This window comes from Chelonoidis abingdonii, chromosome 6 (assembly GCF_003597395.2).
Source record: "Chelonoidis abingdonii isolate Lonesome George chromosome 6, CheloAbing_2.0, whole genome shotgun sequence".
NCBI lineage: Eukaryota > Metazoa > Chordata > Testudines > Testudinidae > Chelonoidis > Chelonoidis abingdonii.
Window position 1 is genome coordinate 63,422,076 of NC_133774.1, and position 12,262 is coordinate 63,434,337.

At 40.2% G+C, this 12,262-nt stretch overlaps 1 protein-coding gene across 10 annotated transcripts in view; it reads left to right on the forward strand.

The window, feature by feature from the left end:
• Window positions 1–12,262, forward strand: part of CAST (calpastatin) — a 107,109-nt gene that overhangs the window by 36,270 nt on the left and 58,577 nt on the right. The gene's annotated exons all lie outside the window — the stretch shown is intronic.

Below are 12,262 nucleotides of genomic sequence, written 5' to 3' on the forward strand. Positions count from 1 at the left end.
CAGTCTAGAAGATATTGAGTCCCATTGGGGAGATAGAAAGATTAACCTAAATAATCTATACAGAAGCCTGTGGAACCCCATAAATTGAGTCCCTAATCCATGAACTATTGGAACTCCTTTACAAAATTTTTCTCAAACATTACATGAATATATTGTCTCATACTATAGAATTAGAATTTATAATCCCTCTTACACAATAAGATATCTTTGAGCTTTAATGTATCTTAATTAAAACTATCTTTAGATAGGTGTTTTCCCTCAAAAATCCAATTTAAATAAAAAAAAATCCATAATTTTTTTTATCCATCCTGCTTCTTATAGCAGCACACAGTGATGTTCCAAAGTAATCTCTGACTTTTTTTGCCATTACATGAATTAGAATTGCTTTACTGTAGATAAAGCAGGTATTTCCAATACTTGCAGGTATAAGGTGTTATTTGAAGCTGGACTTCATTTGAAAAAAATGGAAAATAGTGCTGTGTCTGTTTAGAGTTCCTTTGATATTGAGGGTTATTTGCAGGTATTCCATAACTACTGTTATTGTTACAGATTTCTACACCTGTTTTTGATGTGGCAGCTAGAGTAGCTATTATAAAGAATAAAACACAAAGCAAGACACAACAGAACTGTTACCCAGTAGCTTTGCAAAATAAATGTCTTCCATTGTATCCTGAAGATGTTCAGACGCAGGCTCTTAAGGGGAGAGCATAAAAAGAAATGATCTCTGTCATAATTCCCTTGACTTAAATGGAGTTATAGAGGTGTTGCCGACACAAAGTGCCAGAGGCAAGCAACAGCGGTTCGGGGCCCGGTGTGCCTGGCTCGAATAAACACACCAGGGTGGAGAAGTAGAACACAAGTTTATTTGAGCTCAAATAAGGTGCAAGGGAGAAGATTCTCCAAATCCTGCACACTGCACGCAGGCAGGGCACTAGTATTTATAACCCCCCCTCTTTGTATCTTTCTCTCTATGCTATTCATTGTGTGGGCTACTTTCTCAGGCACATGTCCTTGGCCATAACATCTACTTTTCATTTATCTTATCCAGTATTAGCAGAGCCAGTTGTTACTAGATACTGCTAACTACGGCCTTATTGTTTAGCAATTAGCTCATAACACAGGTGGTTACAGTCAGCACATCAGTACAGAAAGTTACAGTCAGCACTTTAGTACAAAAGGTTACAGAAGTATAGTGAGGCTGACACGCAGGCTTCTAACATGCTAACATGGAGGTATTCTGGTTCACACAGGCCTTATTACACAGGCCTCAAGCAAAAGGATTTCTACCTAGCGGCACCAACAGAGGGATGAGTTTGATTCAACAATTTTAAAATTTGCTTAGACTCTGAATACTTCCTGTGGATTGAGCCTAAGAAATAACACATTGATCAGCATGCTTTGTGGCCACACACAATTTTTTGAGACTTTTTTTACATCACTGTTCATGAAAATGACAAGAAAAAAGGAAATCTAAGTAATAATTTGAGTGAAATGCACAAAGAATTAAATTTGAAAATGAAATGCGTTGTAAACTTTCAACAGGACTAAAGAAACCTTTTGCAATTGAACAACGCAAACAGAATTTGGTACTGAAAAACTCTCTTGGAGAACTGGATCTGTGATGCAATTTTATTTTTAACTCTACTCCAAGCACTTAGTGAAAATGAAGTGGTTTATAGGCATGTGAACTTCATTCTCTACTCTCAGTTTATGAATACATCAGACACATGCTGGCTTGCTTTCCAGGCCACTTCCAGAGTACTTTCAGTAATCAAAATGCAGTTTTAAGCAGTTGCCGGCCTCATACAGAAGAGGTGTAGGGCTGAGCAGTACTAAATCTTTATATACAACTGACGTTTTGGTTTAGGTCTGAGTTGAACAACACTTCAAACAAACAAAACCCTTTCATTTGTTTTTAATTTAAACCAGGACTGGATAGGGTGCCAACTTTCTAATTGAACAAAACTGAACACCCTTGTTTTACCCCTTCCCTGAGGTCCCTCCCTGCCCCTCCACTCACTCTACCCCCCCTCCCTCTGTGTCTTGCTCTCCCTCACCCTCACTCACTTTCACTGGGCTGGGGAAGGGGGTTAGAGTGTGGGAGGGGTTGAGGGCTCTGGCTGGGGGTGTGGGCTCCAGGGTGAGGCCAGAAATGAGGGGTTCAGAGTACTGGTGGAGGGGTTGGGTGCAGGCTCAGGCTGGGGGTGTGGGCTCTGTGGTGGGGCCGGGGATGAGGGGCTTATGGTGTGGGAGGGCCTCAAGACTGAGGCAGGGGGTTGGGGTGTGGGCTTAGGGCGGGGGGGGTGGGATCAGGGAGGGAGTTAGGGTGCGAGAGGGTGTTCGGGGTGCAGGCTTCAGATGAGCGGTGTTTTCCTCAGGTGGCTCCCGGTCGGCGGTGCAGCAGGGCTAAGGCAGCTTCCCTGCCCGCCTTAACTCCATGCAGCTCTCGGAAGCGACCGGCATGTCCGGCTCCTAGGTGCAAGGGTGGCCAGGTGGCTGTGTGATGCTCGTTGCCTGCACCCACAGGGACCATCCCTGCAGCTCTCATTGGCTGCAGTTTCTGGCCAATGGGAGCTGCAGAGCCAGCGCTTGGGGTGGGAGAAGCACACAGAACTTCCCTGATAGCCCCTGCGCCTAGGGGCCGCAGGACATGCTGGCTGCTTCTGGGAGTTGCACAGAGCCAGTGCAGGCAGGGAGCGTGCCTTAGCCCTGCTGCACTGCCGACTGAAAGTTTAGTGGCCTGGTCAGTGGTGCTGACCAGAGCCTCCAGGGTCCCTCTTTGACTGGGCGTTCCAGTCAAAAACTGGATGCGTGGCAACCCTAGGTGTGAAATGTGGTTGCTCTAAGGAAGATCACACTAATAGAGATCAGTAAGGCTCTTCATATTTATGTACCTTGTACCTCCTGTGATTGTTTAGCAAAAAGATTAGAAAGTCATTTAAGTGCAATAAATTCAAATAAAGCAGCCTTAACGTAGTTAAATCATTTCAAATCAAATAATGCTAAGTAAGGTACTCGGGTTACTCAAGAAATTCCTAATATACTCTATCAACAAATAATGACACATCTATTTTACACCCTTAAATATCTTTATCAATCTCTTGTTCACGTAGAACTGTTTACTTGCCTTGTTTACTTCCTTTATAATTTTTAATATCTTGGAATGTAGGTGGATCTCAGTTAGTTGTCACATTCACTCTGCCCATAGACATCACTTAGTATTTCACTGTCTCTTTTGTCATCCCCTAGAGCTGCCTGACTTGAATGACTGTTGCTTTTATAGGTCCATGTCGTATGAGTGAAAAATAGGGACCTTCTTGTATAGCCAGTTTATTTTTAGCTTCCTGTGGCTCTTCTACTGAAGCATATTTCATGATCTGATATTCCATAATATAGCTCTTACTCGTGATGCACTGTCTGCTCGGTTACTGCATAAAGATCATTCCTCTTTCTCTGTAATTCTAGATTCATCCTTGTATTTTGAAATCCACTTAGAAAGTATTATGCAAATGTATACTCTTTTTACTTTTGCTATTGGCATCCATTTGAGATTTCCGACAGAGCTGATTATGTATACACAGACACACAAACTTATTTAAAATACTTGATGAAATATGCTTTGATTTCAGTTTTTCTTAGAATTAAATATTTTTAGAAGTAGGTTTTTCCATCTCTTATTTCTAAGGTATTTTTTAGATAAAATGTCTTTCAGGGAAAAAGCAGTATGTCTCTCAGAAAAGCTTTTTATAAAAAAAGGAATATGTATTGGTTATTATAACTTATTGCATAAATATATGACTCATCCAAAGTACTTTGCATGCTAAAAAATAAGAACAACATACAAAAAGAAGAGTTCAAACTATTGGTAAAGATGTAATATCCTAAAAAAAGCTAATTCTTTACAGAAGTTATCTGTTTAAGGTTCATATTTATTCAAACTCAGTTCCTGATGCAAAAGACTCTGCAATTCAGAGTTCCTATTTGTGGAAAAGAGACCAAATAGTTTAATGTTGTCATTTCAGAGTAAAAGCTTTCATAATGCAGCTGTTCTTATAGATCTCACCTTACTAGATGTCTATATTATTATTTGTTTATTTAGCAGTATTTACATATGAAGTACTGTAACTCAGATCATTTAAAATTCTTATTTAACCATTTTTCTAAAGAAAAATCCAGATTTGCTTTGGCAGGAAATAGTAACATTTATTAACAAATACAACCTTAGACTCCAGTGCTGGAAGGATTACTGTTTGTGCTTAACTCTATGCACCGTAGTTCCATTAACTTCAGTGGGGTTACTCATAGTGTGTAAAGATGAGCACAAGTGTAAATCTTTGCAGAATGAGCCTTAGTTTGTTCTCGGACTTGGAGCAAAATCTGTCCACCCACGAAATCAGACATAATTTACTGTGTTGGCCAAAAACTCATTGAATTACATGAGATCTAGACTCAATGGAAGTTCTCTGTGTGTGTATGTGTGTGTATGTATATATATATATATATAAAAACTTCTCTGTTTTTATTCAGCAATAAAAAGACAAGAATAAGAAAAAGATTATGCCAGATCTCACTTAGTGAAACTTTACCGTATTGAAAGGATACCTATTGCAAAAACCGTTCTTTGTTATGTGAAAATTGCAGGAAGGGGAAGTTTTTAATCTTGGCCTTGTCATGGCAATGCCCCCAGATTCCTCTTCGAGCTCAGTCCTGCACAGATTCGTGATCATGCAGGACTAGTAACCATAGTGGTCTTTATCTGCTTGGCATAATTCACTACAGATAACTCTCAATATTTGAATTTTTGATGCCGAGAACAGAGTAAGAGCATGAACCTAATATGTGCACAACACCGTATTTGCATCTGTTTATAATATCATGCATATAATACATGTAGTGTACATAAGAGTGGCCGTACTGGGTAAGACCAAAAGTCCATCTAGCCCACTATCCTATCTACTGACGGTGGCCAATGCCAGGTGCCCCAGAGGGAGTGAACCAACAGGCAATGATCAAGTGATCTCTCTTCTGCCATCTCCACCATCTGACAAACTGACGCTAGGGACACCCTTCCTTACCCATCCTGGCTAATATCCGTTAAAGGACTTAACCTCCATGAATTTATCCAGTTCTCTATTAAATGCTGTTACAGTCCTAGCCTTCACAACCTCCTCAGGCAAGGAGTTCTACAAGTTGACTGTGTGCTGTGTGAAGAACTACTTTCTTTTATTTGTTTTAAACCTGCTGCCCATTAATTTCATCTGGTGGCCCCTAGTTCGTGTATTATGGGAACAAGTAAATAACTTACTTACTTTCTCTACATCACTCATGATTTTATATACCTCTATCGTATCCCCCCTTAGTCTCCTCTTTTCCAAGCGGAAAAGTCCTAGCCTCTTTAATTTCTCTTCATATGGGACCCACTCCAAACCCATAATCATTTTAGTTGTCCTTCTCTGAACCTTTTATAATGCCAGTATATTTTTTTTGAGATGCGGAGACCACATCTATATGCAGTATTTGAGACGTGGGTGCGCCATAGATTTATATAAGGCAATAAGATACTCTCCATCTTATTTTCTGTCCCCTTTTTAATGATTCCTAACAGCCTGTTTACTTTTTTGACTGCCGCTGCACACTGCATGGATGTCTTCAGAAAACTATCCACGATGACTCCAAGATCTTTTTCCTGATGCATTGTGGTTAAATTAGCCCCAATCATATTGTATGTATAGTTGGGTATTTTTTCGAATGTGCATTACTTTACATTTATCCACATGAAATTTCATTTGCCATTTTGTTGCCTAATCACTTAGTTATGTGAGATCTTTCTGAAGTTCTTCACAGTCTGCTTTGGTCTTAACTATCTTGAGGAGTATAGTATAATCTGCAAACTTTGCCACCTCACTTTTTACCCCTTTCTCCAGACCATTTATGAATAAGTTGAATAGGATTGGTCCTAGGACTGACCTTTTGGGGGACACCACTTGTTACTCTTCTTCATTCTGAGAATTTACCATTTATTCCTACCTTTTGTTCCATGTCTTTTAACCATTTCTCAATCCATGAAAGGACCTTCCCTCTTATCCCATGTCAACTTAATTTACGTAAGAGCCTTTGGTGAGGGACCTTGTCATTGGCTTTCTGGAAATCTAAGTACACTATGTCCACTGGATCCCCCTTGTCCACATGTTTGTTGACCCCTTCAAAGAACTCTGATAGATTAGTAAAACACGATTTTCCTTTACGGAACCATGTTGACTTTTGCCCAATAATTTATGTTCTTCTAGGTGTCTGACAATTTTAGTCTTTACTATTGTTTCAACTCATTTCCCTGGTACCGACTTTAGACTTACTGGTCTGTAATTGCTGGGATCACCTCTAGAGCCCTTTTTGAATATTGGCGTTGCTTTAGCTATCTTCCAGTCATTGGGTACCGAAGCTGATTTAAAGGACAGGTTACAAACCATAGTTAATAGTTCTGCAAAAAATTTCACATTTGAGTTCTTTCAGAACTCTTGGGTGAATGTCTCTGGTCCCGGTGACTTGTTACTGTTAAATTTATTTATTAATTCCAAAATCTCCTCTAGTGACATCTCAATCTGTGACAATTTCTCCAATTTGTCACCTACAAAAGCTGGCTCAGGTTTGGGAATCTCCCTAACATCCTCAGCTGTGAAGACTGAAGCAAAGAATCCATTTAGTTTCTCTGCAATGACTTTATCGTCTTTAAGTGCTTCTTTTGTATCTCGATCAGCCAGGGGCCCCATTGGTTGTTAAGCAGGTTTCTTGGTTCTGATATACTTAAAAAAACATTTTGTTGTTACCTTTTGAGTTTTTGGCTAGCCTTCCTTTAAACTTCTCTTTGGCTTTTCTTATTACATTTTTGCACTTAATTTGGCAGTGTTTATGTTCCTTTATATTTACCTCACTAGGATTTGTCTTCCACTTTTTACAAGATGCCTTTTTATCTCTCACTGCTTCTTTTACATGATTGTTAAGCCATGATGTCTCCTTTTTAGTTTGTTTACTGTGTTTTTTTTAATTTGGGGTATACATTTAAGGTGGGGTTCTATTATGGTGTCTTTGAAAAGCGTCCATGCAGTGTGCAGGGATTTCACTTTGATCACTGTATCTTTTAATTTCTGTTTAACTAACCCCCTCATTTTTGCAGAGTTCCCCTTTCTGAAATTAAATGCCACAGCATTGGGCAGTTGAGGTGTTCTTCCCACCACTGGGATGTTAAATGTTGTTATATTGTGGTCACTATTTCCAAGTGGGTTATAATTACCTCTTGGACTAGCTCCTGCCCTCCTCTCAGGACTAAATCGAGAGTTGCCTCTCCCCTTGTGGGTTCCCATACCAGCTGCTCCAAGAAGCAGTCATTTAAAGTATTGAGAAATTTTGTCTCTGCATTTCATCCTGAGGTGACATGTTCCCAGTCAATATGGGGATAATTGAAATCCTCCCACTATTATTGAGTTCTTAATTTTGATAGCCTCTCTAATTTGGGAGGAGGGATAGCTCAGTGGTTTGAGCATTGGCCTGCTAAACCCAGGGTTGTGAATTCAATCCTTGAGGGGGCCATTTGGGTGTTAATCCTGCTTTGAGCAGGGGGTTGGACTAGATCTCCTGAGGTCCCTTCCAACCCTAATAATCTATGATTTCCCTTAGCATTTCATTGTCACTATCACTGTCCTGGTCAGGTGGTTGATAATAAATCCTTAATGTTATGTTCTTATTGGAGCATGAAATTACTATCCATAGAGATTCTATGGAACATGTGGATTCACTTAAGATTTTTACTTCATTTGATTCTACATTTTCTTTCACATATAGTGCCACTCCCCCCCCCACCCCCCCCACACAAACGCACCCACCCGCACGACCTGTTCTGTCCTTCCGATATATTTTGTACCCCCGAATGATTGTGTCCCACTGATTGTTCTCAGTCCACCAGGCTTCTGTGATGCCTATTACATCAATATCCTCTAGCTCAAGGCACTTTAGTTCACCCATCTTATCATTTAGACTTCTAGCATTTGTGTACAAGCACTTTAAAAACTTGTCCCTGTTTATTTGTCTGCCCTTTTCTGATGTGTCCGATTCTTTTTCTGTGAATGTTCTCATCTGATCTAACCCCTAGATTTCCTCTTCCATCCTCTCCTCCTGATATACCTGAGAATCTCTATCAATAGACTCTTGCCTAAGAGAAGTCTCTATCTGATCCACGTGCTCCTCTGCAGCAGTTGGCTTTCCCCATCGCTAGTTTAAACTGCTCTGCAATCTTTTTAATGTAAGGTGCCAGCAGTCTGGTTCCACTGGTTTAGGTGGAGCCCATCTCTCCTGTGTAGGCTCTCCTTATTCCAGAAGTTTCCCCGGTTCCTAAGGAATTCTAACCTCCCCCACTCCCCCCCCCCCCCAACACCACTGTCTCATCCATGCATTGAGACTCTGAAGCTCTGCCTGCCTTCCTGGCCCTGCACGTGGAACTGGGAGCATTTCTGAAACTGTCATATATCATGCATAGAATACATGTAGTGTAATACAGGTTAGTTAGCCAGATGGAGTTAGCTCTGGTAGTGCTCACAACTAAGAATGGAATTTGCTGATGCTAAATTGGGGCCAGAATTAGTTTCATGGTATGATTTTTTTTAGCAGAAGTCCACTAAAGATTTCTGCCGAAAACCAGAAGTTAGTAATAAAGAGACTAACTTTTGCCTCCAGTGATTTTTACAGTTTTCTAGGATTATCTCCCCAGTAATCAGCCTGACAAATAAAAAGATTTGTTTATAACATTCAAGGTTGTAAAGTCAAACAGAGATAATGGGTGCTGGCCTTTATGCTCTTGCAGGTTTGCTTGGTTGGTTGGTTGGTTTTTTTTGGTTGGATGCTTCTTGTAGTGATACTTGCCTGAATGTAACTTTAATTCAAATGGAAGTGTTAGAAAAAAAAATCATGTTGATTATTCCTGCATAGTACCTGACTTTAAAAAAACACAAAAGTAAGCAATCTTTAAGCCAGAAGTATATTGTAGGTACTTTTTTTTTCATTTACATAATCTTCAGGTACTTAATGTGAAATGTCTGAATCTTATATGCTATCACTTTCTGTTTTGAGTATTAAACCATGTACAGACTTCTCCATAGTCCAGTAGTTTCATTGTGAAATAAATGTGCATGTATTTCAGAAAATAGTTTAAGGCCCAAAGGGACTATTAGATCATCTAGTATGATCTCTTGTAGATCACAGGCTATTACATTTCACCCAGATACCCCTATCTTAAGCCAAATTATTTTAGTTAGACTAAAGTATTTCAGTCCTTAGGAGTCTAAACTGTGTGCCACAGGGATGGAAGATATGTTCACATGATTCCAGCCTATAAACCACACCCAATGCTTCAAAGAGAGGTTTTAAAAAAAAAAAAAACAAAAAGCCCTCCCTCACAGGTTCCCTGTCAGTCTGACCTGGAGGAAAATTCCTTCCAGATCCCTAGTTTGGTGAGCAGGACCCTGGGCATGTAAGGGCTAGTCTACACTGGCAATGTTAAAGCGCTGCTGCGGCAGTGCTTTAACATGGCTTGTGTAGTTGCAGCAGAGCTCCTTCCCTTCTTAAAAAAAACACCTCCACAAGGGGCGTAGCTTCCAGTGTTGGGAGAACAGCTCCCAGCACTGGTGCACTGTCTGCACTGGAGCTTTACAGCGCTGAAACTTGCTGCACTCAGGAGTGTGTTTTTTCATAAGTTACAGCACTGTAAAGTGCCAGTGTAGACAAGCCCCAAGCAAGACACACCAGCCATGTATCTAGACAGAGGATTCTCTGAACCAACTCAGAACACTGGTTCACCTTGTCCAGTGACCTGTCTTCAGCTGTGACCAATGTCTGGTGCTTCAGAGAAAGGTGAATAAGAAGACAGCCACTCACTCACACAGAATACATCCAGCCCATTGTGCGTTTCGGGTGGGGGTGGGGGGAAGTCCTTCCTGACCCCTGTGGGTGATTGGCTGAAGGCCTGAAGCATGAAATAAGATTACTGTCACTGTTTTAATGCAGAGCTTCAGGTTTTAGAAGTGTGTTGAGGGCAGTGCAGTCATCCTGGTCTCCCCATGACTCATGAAGGAAAGGAATGAACGGAAGATTCAGATTCACAGATTCCAAAGCCAGAAGGAACCACCACAACTACCCAGCTCAACCCCCACACACACAAGCCATAGAATTTCTTCCTGAAGATGGATTAAAGCATATGTTTTAGAAAGAGATCTAATCTCATTTTTAAAGACTCCAAGCAATGGTTAGTCCACCACCTCCCCATTTAAGCTGTCTCAATATTTAATTATCCTCACTGCTAGGAAATTGCATCTTATTCCAATGATGAATTTATCTAAGTTCAACTTTTAGCCATTGGATCTTGTTATACCTTTGTCAGCCAGGCTGGATACCATCCCACCCTTCCTCTCCCCAGCCATCCCTGCCAAAACACACATCCAGATATCTTTCTATCTGTAAGTACCTATACACAGTGGTCAAAACACCTCTCCAATTTCTCAACATTTAACTGAATAAGTTGAGCACCTAAAAACCTCACCATAAAATGTATTTTCCAGCGCCTAGATTATTATTGTGGTTCTCTTTTTAACTCTCTCTGCTGTTTCCACATCATTCTTGAAGTGGGTATATCAGAGCTGGACACTGTATTCTGGTATTGGTCTTACCAATGCTGTGTACATAGAGGCAAGCTCACTTCCCTAGTGTTCTCTCAACTTTTATATATTCGCTCGTTAACTCATTTGTTTTAAGAGAGGCATAATTTTTCTATACTTGTTTTTTAAATGTATTGGAATAACACGTTAGTTGTTAATGCACAAGAACTGCAGTCACAGTGTGAGATTGGATGAATCTTGAATTGTTTCCGAGACTATAAGATCAACATTTGTTATATTTGTAATCCATGTGGCTGCATCTGCTTTGTGGCTGATTAGGAATTAAGAGAACCAGATGAGAGAGTGCTCCAGGTTAACGGCACTTCATTCAGATTTCAACTCCCGCATATCTGCATTGCCAGTGTGCCACTTTTTTACAGCTTTTGAAAAAAATTGAGGCCAAATTTATGTCTTGATTACATACGTGCAACTCCCCTTCGACATAACTGAAGTCAGTGGGAATTGTGTGTGTATAAAAGAGCATAGGGTTAAGTAAGCATTAACTTTTTTGGGGAATCCCCATAGGTTTATGAAGGGAATAATGCTGTGTGGAGCAGCTGTCTCTGGGTCTAATTCTTGGGCCCTTCTCACCCACTGAAAGGTTTCCTTGAGTGCAAGGAAGGCGAGATGGAGGTGGCTGGGGTGATAGCCCAGGTTTTCATCTCCTTCATCCATTCAGGTGGAATGAAAAATTTAGCTCATAGCATTTTGTACCTTCAAAATATAATTCAAATATTAACTAACTGATCAACCAATTAACCTTTACAGTAGCCTTGGAAGTGAGTATTGTCTCTGTTTTACAGACTGTCAGACGAGGTTAAATAACATACCTGAGGCCATTCAGTGAGCCTATGACAGAACCCCAGGTAGGAAGAAGCAGCAACAACTTTACCAGAAATACTACCCGCCCAAATTTTGCCCTCAGATACACAACAATAACTGAAATCCCTAAAATGAGTGGGATTGCCTGGATGTAAGTGAAGGCAGAATTACACTCTATAATAAGCACTTGGAGCACAGTTTGTTTTGCCTGCTTCTGAACACTTATCTTTTAGTTGTGTTTATACTAAAATAACAATAGTGTTCTGAAGCAAATACAGTCTGTTTTGTGTTGATCATATATGTTTGACTATGTAATCTTTTTTAATGTGTTCTGTTTGCCAACAAGAGCTCATTATTCTCATGCTATAACAGGGTGTTCCTCCAAACATGTTAAAGCCTCTCCAAGTTCTATTTAAGCCATGAATCAGTCAGCTATTGTGCTAGTTACTAGGTAACATTTTAATATTTATCTCCAAGCCTGACATACATTCCTGTGTTGCATCAGAGGACAAAACTTGATCTGTTCTGTACGTTTAGATGGTGTTAAATGGAGAATACAAGTTTTTTTTATAGCAGCATGTTGTTGGCTAGTACACATGACATACACACCGCCATCAAGAACAGTCAAATGAAACCATCCAAAATTGTCCCACGTTAAACAGCCAACATTATGTAGGTGGTTTAGCAGATAACAAACAATCAAGACACTTCTACATATGTATGTATTAACACGCATTTTTTGC